The sequence below is a fragment of the Cavia porcellus genome, unplaced genomic scaffold (assembly GCF_034190915.1).
Source record: "Cavia porcellus strain 051 isolate PalLab524CR breed Dunkin Hartley unplaced genomic scaffold, mCavPor4.1 scaffold_27, whole genome shotgun sequence".
NCBI lineage: Eukaryota > Metazoa > Chordata > Mammalia > Rodentia > Caviidae > Cavia > Cavia porcellus.
Window position 1 is genome coordinate 52,845,375 of NW_026947510.1, and position 8,920 is coordinate 52,854,294.

An 8,920-nucleotide genomic window follows, 5' to 3' on the forward strand; every position below is an offset into this window, starting at 1 on the left:
AGGTCACCTCATAGTGGGAGATGAACTTACAGGAACTTGGGGATTCCCACCAGATGGCACTGTCAGACTGGTGGTGGGAAAGGCAGATGTAAATTTAAAAGATATCACAGTGCTACCTGGGATAATAGATGCTGATCATAAGAGGGAAAACCAGGTTGCTGTTCAGTCCATGAATATTTGAGTATTTGAGCCAAGTGATTATGGTAGCTCAAGTTAATTATATTGCTTGCACCTAAGGCTGATGATCTGAGCTATAGATATTCATGAACAATAACCAAAGGTTTCAAAGACACATCTAAAAGACAGATATAGGTTACAGATATAGTTCAATATTAACGGAAGAGATGTTTGGAGCTTGGTAGATACAGGTGCTGACATCCTTGTGATGTCTACTTATCAATGGGCTGTCTGTTGCCTACAAAAACAACTTCAACCTCACTAGTGGGGTTTGGGTCACTACAACTGGCTTCACAAAGTGTGTGTCTCTTATCTTATTCAGAGTCAGCCTACCAAACTGGTTCCTTCCTGCCATGTATAGCACCCATACCTGTTAATCTATGGGGGAGAGATTCATTAAAGGAATAGAAAATGAAGTTAACCATTGAATCTACATCTGTGGGTGAAAATATGACAAAAGAACTGGATACTGGTTTGGAATGGGATTGGAAAAAATTTGCAGGACGGGCCTGAGTCTTCAAATGTTGAGGTTAAACTAGTTTGGATAGGAACTGACTATCAATCCATTTGTTAGTACTTCTCCTCCAAAGGTGGCTTTACTCCTACAATGAATACTGGAATTTCTGTTTGGGTAGATCAACAACCCCTCAAACAGAAGCTTGTACATCTATATGAGTTAATACAGAAACAGATTCAATTGGGTCACTTGGAGTCATCAGTTAGTCCTTGGAACACCTCTGTGTTTTTTATTCCCCAAAATCCTGGTAAGTGGAGATTGTTACAGCATTTGAGAACAGTTAATGCTTGTTTGCAGCTGATGGAAGCACTGCAGCCAGGGCTTCCATTCCCCACTGCTGTGCCTAGGGAGTGGACACTGGTCACTGTGGATCTCAAGGACTGCTTCTTTACAATTGCCTTGCATCCTTTTGATTGTCAGAAATTTGCTGTCTTTATACCTAGTGTAAACTTTGAGAAAACTATGAAAAGATATCAATGGGCAGTTTTGCCACAAGGGATGAGTAACAGTCCCCAACGTGTGTCAACGTTTTGTAGGACAAGCCCTGCAAAATACTAGAGAACTATTTCCTCAAGCATAATTGTCTACTACAGTGGTGGTACTTTATTAGCAACTGACTCTATATAACTTGACTGCATTGGGGAAAGGGATCTAAAGGCTTTTGGCCTTTGCCTAGTCCCTGGTAAGGTACAGATTTCCAGCCCTTATTATTTAGGAACTTTATTAACAAAGTAGGCAGTGAGATTTCAAAAAATCAAAATAAGAAAAAGATCCATTGTTGACTTTAAATGATTTCCAAAAGTTCCCAGGAGACATTGATCGGATCCATCCTAAACTGGTCAGTCACTTAACACATTAAGACATCTTTATGATATCCCACAAGGAGTCTCTTAGATTGACTTTCCACAATTAACCCCTGAGGCACAGAAAGAATTACAATTAGTAGAGAAAATATTACAAGAACAGCAAGTGTATGGTATCAATAGTAATCAGCCTTATGGCTTGAGTGTTTTAATTACTCCTCATTCTCTTACTGGACTTTTGAGTCAATTTTATGATTCTCGATTGTACAGACTGCTAAAATCATTGTCTTGGGAAGAACCCACTTCTGTTGATTGTTTGCTGTTGATCCATCTATGATTATATTGCCCTATAGATTTATCTCAATGGTCTATCATGTTACATTGTTACACTAGCAAGTTGCTTTTGCTGATTTTATAGGACAAATTGATTGTCATTTTCCTAGTGGTCCTATTTTTCAATTCTTCCTTAAACATCCACATATCATACCTAAAATTACACAATTAGAACCAACTTACTCTACCCATGGCTCCTCAAAAGGAAATGCAGCCATCTGGAATAAGGACTTCCATTGTGATATTTTGAACTCAGAGTTTTCAGCTCAACAATTAGAAGTCACTCCTATTCTTTATGTTTTATAATTAACAAGTCAAACCCTTATTAACATCATTAGTGATTCTGCCTATGCAGTGTTTCTTACCTAATGTCTAGAAAGTGCCACCCTTCAGGCTACACTAGAACCTCCACTATTTAACTTATTTCTTAGATTATCATGAGCCATTCAAAAACCACTCTGATCCCATTGATACTGGACCTCTTAGACCACAATTCAATCTACTAGAACCATTGGCTCTTGGTAATCAACAGGCTGATTCTTTAATAGCATTGCGACTCCTTTTGATTTGACCAGACAATCCCAGGCTCCTCGTCATCCAAAGAGCAAAGTTTTGGCTAAAGATTTCAATGGTTGCCATCACAAGCTATACAGACTGTACTGTCCTGCACTACTTGCTGAAGAATTCTTTGACCTGTTTCCACCTGAGGGTAGCAATCCCCGAGGACTTAAGGAAAATGAACTTTGACAAATGGATGGTACCCATCTCCCCTCCTCCCCATTATAATTGGTTCCTGTTTAAATAGATACGTGTTGTCACATGACTCATGCCACTTGCCATACGGGAGAGAAGTTGAGACATGTTGAACAGCTCTGCTTGTCTACCTTTGCACCTATGGGAGTTCCTTATACCTAAAAACTGAAAATGGCCCTTCTTATGTAAGCAGAGCCTTCTCTTCCCTATTTCAGCTCTGGTGTATGAAGCACATCACAGGAACTTCTTACAACCCATAAGGACAAACAGCTGCAGAGAGAGCACACCTATCCGTTAAAATTCAACTAAACAAACAGAAAAGGGGGAGTGCGGTCGCCCCCTAAAGCACCATTAGACCTTGCTACTTTCACTTTAATTTTTTTTAATTTGAGCACAGAAACATGCTCTCCTGCTGAATTTAATTGGCAGGCTGCTTCTGCTTCCAGCCCAGTGTTATGGGCAGATAAACAAGCAGGTGCCTAGGAAGATCGGTCACTGCTAGTAACGTGGGACCGAGGGGAAGCTTGGGTGTTAACAGGCGGTGGAGCCACAGTACCGCTGCCATCCAACAATACACGAGCCTGGGAGAAGAAAGCAATGGACTGTGGTGAAACCAAAAAATGTTCTTTGTGTGATGGCCATCATGGCCTGAGCTGTGTGCATGACCCTGTGCTGGAACAAGAGTATCGGGAGTGTGTGCCAGATCCGCCCTCTCAAACCCCTTTCTTGGGCTGCCTCCTCCTGAAATCTATCAGAAGTCACAAGTTCATCCTAGGCTGACTGAGTAGCTGGTCCTTCATCATCACCAGAGATGCAGGGTAAGGTCGTATAAATTATCTCTCGTTTCACTCACCCTCCATTGAGTGTAGGATCTAGGACAATACAATCCAATTACTGTCTTTCTCCTGGTGCCCAAAATTGGCTGATGCATCATCATGATCAATTCATCATTTTGATCTTCGATTCGATTCATGTAACGGATGAAGAGATCGATTTGCCTCTCATGTCCCTCTTTGTGAAAATCACACTTACTGGAATAATAACACAAAAACTTTCTCTCCTTCTTGGTGCCTTTGCAAGGGAAAAGGGAGATAAAAATGTCTATGATGAAATAATTTTATTGACTGGAGCCCTAGAGTATGCAATGAAGGGCTAACAATGCTTCTGATTGGTAAGAGGCCTTATGGAAACGGATTAACAAGATAGCCGTCCAGATCCTCCCTGCAGGGGAGCTTATGTGGAAGGTGCAAGATTTAGCACACTAATCCCATGGGCTTTGATTAACGGCAAATCTGAGCCTATACACTGCCGTTTGGAAGCTTGCCCTGTCCTGTATTGTGGTGGAAAAAATGGATGGGTTATAATATGCACCCAACTAAGGACACTGTTACTGTGTTGGGCAAACGAAGTGGCAGGCAAAGAGCTTCCCTGTGTATTTACCATCCTTGTGATCTCCTTTATGGATCGATAGTCTGGAGTGAAACTTCCCTTACACGTACCAGATGTACCTAAAGTCACTGCACCAAGCAAGAGACAATATTGATAGAAGTCTAATAGCCCTGGGATGGATGCCAGGAGTGTGGATACCGGTTAATTTATTTTCTTATTTTTATTTTTGGTACCGAGGATCGAACTCATGACCGTGAGCTTGCAAGGCAGGCACTTATGCCCCTGAGCTAAATCCCCAGCCCCAATATCGGTTAAATTAACTGAGCCTTGGTCTCACACTCCAATGCTACAACTTTTGCAGTCCTTAGTGATCATCCTGTATATAGAACTAAAAAAAATAATTAGCCTGATTGTTGCTGGGATAGTCTCTTTAGTACCGCTGATTTCCAATGTGCCTGTCTGTCCTGTTGCTCTTGGTCACTCCATTGAGGCAGCTCATTTTGTGGACAGTTGGACAAAGACAGCAGACAAAGCTTGGAAAACAGCACATGCTAGTCACCAAGCCTCAGCCACAAAAAAGCGTGCTAGGACTGTAGTTCTCTGGGTGGCAGATCAAAGTGAAAGTCTGCAGACACAGCAAAGCCTCAAGTGTCACTATGAACCGCCAGTTTTGCCTAAGTCCCCGACCAGACTCATCAGTCTGCTCACCCCTGGAAACACGTTAATAAATATTCAGAGGGCCACACATCAAAATATAACTCTGGACCTAGATATTTTACCAAAAAAAATTATTGTCTATGTCTCAACAAACTCAAAATTTTGATGAAAAAATGCAAGATTAGAATAAATTTTCTGACATCCTCAAGTAGCTGAATCCTTTTAAATATCTCAAGGCTCATTTCTGGTTTACACGGCTGTACTCGTAGTGATTGGTTTAGGTCACCTGGTTTTATTCTTAGTCTTCTGCAGAGGAACTCAGACCCACCGGCGTCTAGAAGTTCTGTGGCCACAGCTCACTGGGATTCCACTTCTGCAATCAAATAAACAGAAAGGGGGGAACGTTAGGAACACAGATTATAAATTGGGTCCAGAAGATTTCCGAGGCCATCTTTGTGCTACCCGGTAAGCTGGACCTCAGAGCCTCCCCGCTCTCTGAAGACCTTCAGCTAGTGACGCAGTGGCATTCCCAGGGCAGGATAAGACCTGCTGAGGACTATGAGGATCTTTAAAGCAACATAGTAGCAGCAGTAAAAATTTCTCCTGGGGGAAAAAACAGTTTCCTTTTGGCCCTTGTCTCATCCTTGCAAGAATGCTTTGGCCTTTTCCCTAGCCCACAGCAATCACCGCCCTGTTCCAGGAAAAGTACACATCCCCTCCCTTCTGAAATGCATTACAGGCACAGAGAGGCACTGACCTCCCAGCCCCACTTTATACATTACTGAAACTGTCTGTGTCTTATTTCACCCTTCAGGAGGTGGGGGATCTTGGCCAGGTCCCCGGCAGATGATGGCACAAGTTATTGTCTAACAGATGCAGGGTTTCAGTTTTGCAAGGCAAGCGTTCTAGAAGGAGGGTGGTGATCCCATCACAACAATGTGGGTGTACTTAATTCGGGGAACTGTACATTAAACACAGAGCAGATGGCAGGTTTTATGTTATGTGCATTTTACCCCCATCTTAAAGGGTTGTTTTATTGTTTAAAAAATGGATAGTGAAACATTTAACAGATTTGACTGAATCTTAGATATTTTGAACACCAAAACATATAATAATAATAACAGATTGTAACCCAGAATAAAATAAGAATCCAATGGTCTGTATTGATATAAACAAAAGAGTGAGCACAGGCATGGAAGGGAAGAGAAATCCCTCCTCCTGTAGACTGCCTCCTAAGAGACGGAGAAGGACTCGTGGAACCAGAGCATCACACTGTGGCAAGCTCACGGCAAAGACTGTTTCAGGGAACAATGAATGAATAGTCAAATTACTCAGGAGATAAATCGGTTTGATGAGAAACAGCATATTAGCACAAATTCACCGAATCTCATGAGGTGCTGATTAATTCAAAAGAGGAAAAAGTGACCAGGAGGTCTGCTCACCCCTGGGAACACATTAAGAGACATTCAGGAGGACCCCAATTTTACGAAATGGCCCGCGTTACCCTCAGCAGTGATGGGACAGGGCCACGTTAGGTACCTCCTGGTGAGATGCAGAGAGAGAGAGAGAGAGAGGGCGTCACTTGTGTTTCTGTGGCACTGCTGCCAAAATCCCGAGTGAATCTGATGGTAAGGAGACCCACAGTGGAGGGTTCTACCAAAGAGATCACCCTGATGCTTTAGAGATGAAAGACAGAGAGGGCCTGCCAGATTAAAGGTGTGCAGAGACAGGATGACCAAGTACCGGACCTGCTGGACTGGATCCCAAATGCGTTTAGCATTTTTTTTTCTTGTGCTCTAAAGAACATGCACAAGATCAAAAGAGGTTTGAAAACCTCTCTAGATAAGTTGGAGATATTTTATCGATGATGTTAAATTTCCTGGCTTTGAACACAGCACTGAGGTGATCCAAGAAAATGTCCACGTTTTCAGGAAACCACGCTGAAGAGTTTAGGAATGAAAGAGTTTTTAACTCTGCGGTTTACTGAAAAACAGTTCAGAAAAATAAGGAAGGCTCAAGGAAAAATCAAGAGCAGCGAAGTGTAAACATTTCGGGAATTTTTTTGGAACTATTTTTGCAACTTTTCTCTCTGTGTGAAATTATTTTAATATTTTTTGAGTGGTCCTGGGGATTGAACCCAGATATTTAAACAGCATCCCTAGTCCTTTTTTAATAATTTTGAGACAGGGTCTCCCTGGTTGACCAAGTTAGACTAGAATTTGCGACCTTCCTGTCCAGAGGCCAGGGTTGCAGATGTGCGCTTTCATGCTTGGTCTTGTGTTGTTTCAATGCAGATTTTTCTGATACAGTTTCAGCCCCCCCCCCCCCCAACAAATGCGCCCGTATCCTAAAACAAGGGGACAGACAGAGAGAGGTGGCCTCAGAAGCAGCTGGGAAGCAGTGCTGGCGGCTGCCCACGTGCTGGGATCAAGGCCTCCCTCTCACCCGCTGAGGAAGGGGCTTGGGGGAAGACGCACCAGCGGGCTTGACCTGTGTGTTCCGGGGACTGGGGAGGAGCTGAGGCTGTGGAGGGTGGAGAGCCACCCTTTGCGCCCCTCCAATGCAGCTGATCTCCCACTGCGTCAATATTAGGGATCCTCCAGAGCTGGTGGGGAGAGCTGGGCCAGCCGTCAGGGTCTCACTCCAGCTGAGTTTATGAAAAGACACCCATGCAGCTCCTAGCGAGCTGGTAGGCGGCCGATCTGCTTATGCGCAGCGAGGCGGGAAGGCTGGCGCGTCCCCTGGTGGTGACACTTGCGTCGCGGGCCACGCTCACCGCTCGGTCAGGCCCGGCTGAGCGGTTCGCTGAGCGCCCCCTTCTGGTTGAAGGGCGCAGAGCCCAGCTCGGGTGCCCCCACGTACACACCTTTGCTGAGGTAGGAGGAGGCGCTTGGCTGTTCTCTCTGCGGAATTTACTGGCGCTCTGTGAGCTCCAGGGGGAGGATCAGGGTCTCTTTCCTTTCTGAAACTAAAGCCCAACCGTGGAGACAGGCTGGTGAGCGTCTGTTGACAACCCGAGGATGATCTAGGTGAAGGCGTGGCGATTTAAGTGTTGTAAACATTCAAGTCCATGGGGCTGTGTTTAGCTTCTTCAAGACTGCAGCTCTGGTCCAGAGCTGAGCGCACCGAGGGGTTGGCCACAGCGGTTAGCATCTGCTGCATGTAATGGCGCTATGATTTCAGCATTGCAAATGACTTAAAGTGAGGTTGCATGTCTAACTAACTGTGTGCCTGAATCAGGATGCTGGGGGCAGAGTCAAACCCTGAGCCACTGCCTTTCAAAGCTTGCTCTTAGCAGGGCTATTTCTAGCAGGTTAGATGTATCTTCTTTGCCTGAATCCGCCCCTTTCTCTCCCCAGGTGACCTGAAAATGTGGGAGCTCAAGCCAGCACCCCACGTCAAAGCTCACCACCAGCAGAACCACCACCCCTCCGCACACCCCAGGCAAAGCCAGGATAGGATTTGCAGGGAAGACCCAAACTAGCAATGGAGGTGAATGTTCTGACATCCCGAACCTTGGGGAAGAGACCTGAATGTCAAATGCCAGCCAGAATGAGTGACATGTTAGTCATGGAACTGCCAGCAGATGTGACACAGCCATTCAGATGCGGAGATGCTGCTAGGAGAAAGGGAAAGGTCAAAGCAGGACGCCCCAAGGTGCACCAAGTGAGAATCCCAGAAATACTTTGTTCCTTTAGTTCTGTTGACGCAGAGTGAGACACAGGTGGCTTTAGGTCATGGAGGCTTAGCATGACAAAATAACACCCACTCGGTTCTAAACCTGGGGACACCTGGGGTGGTCTTTCTCCCCTGCTTCCCCTTGACCCCAGTAGGGAGGAGGGGGCCCTTCTGATGTCTTCTGGCGTTGGCACCTGACACCCTCACTGCGCCCCCAGGAGGAAGGTCCAGTTACCATCCCCATTTATACATAAGGAAACAGGCTGGGAGAGGGAGACTGATTTTTCTGAGGCCACTCAGGTAGCAAGCCACAAGCCAGGCTGACATTCCCCTCTGCCAGCCTGCTCTGTCCTGTCCCACTTTGCAGCCAATCCAGAACCAAGGGGACAGCAGGGGGGCACTGTACCTAAAAGCACTTGAAGTCTGGGCCTTTTCCAACTTAGTGCTCCCCCCCCCCAGAAATGTTTAGGGTTTTCCTCATCATCTTCTAAATGGGGGACATGCAAAAAATGTACAAAGAATGACAGTCTGGGATTACAAACAGGGGTCTCTGGGATCTCTCTCAAACCCACCTCTCCCAAACCAAAGCTCCCTGGAAGGCAGGAGCAACCCC

General features: G+C 45.2%; 1 long non-coding RNA gene across 1 annotated transcript; it reads right to left on the reverse strand.

Moving 5' to 3' along the window:
* Positions 1-666: 666 nt before the first annotated feature.
* Positions 667-7,329, reverse strand: LOC134473596 (uncharacterized). The gene is made up of 4 exons (XR_010043907.1): positions 7,107-7,329; positions 4,916-5,002; positions 3,437-3,654; positions 667-1,610 (listed from the first exon to the last, which is right to left on the reverse strand). It is a non-coding gene; the product is annotated as an uncharacterized LOC134473596 (long non-coding RNA).
* Between the last annotated feature and the right edge of the window lie 1,591 nt (positions 7,330-8,920).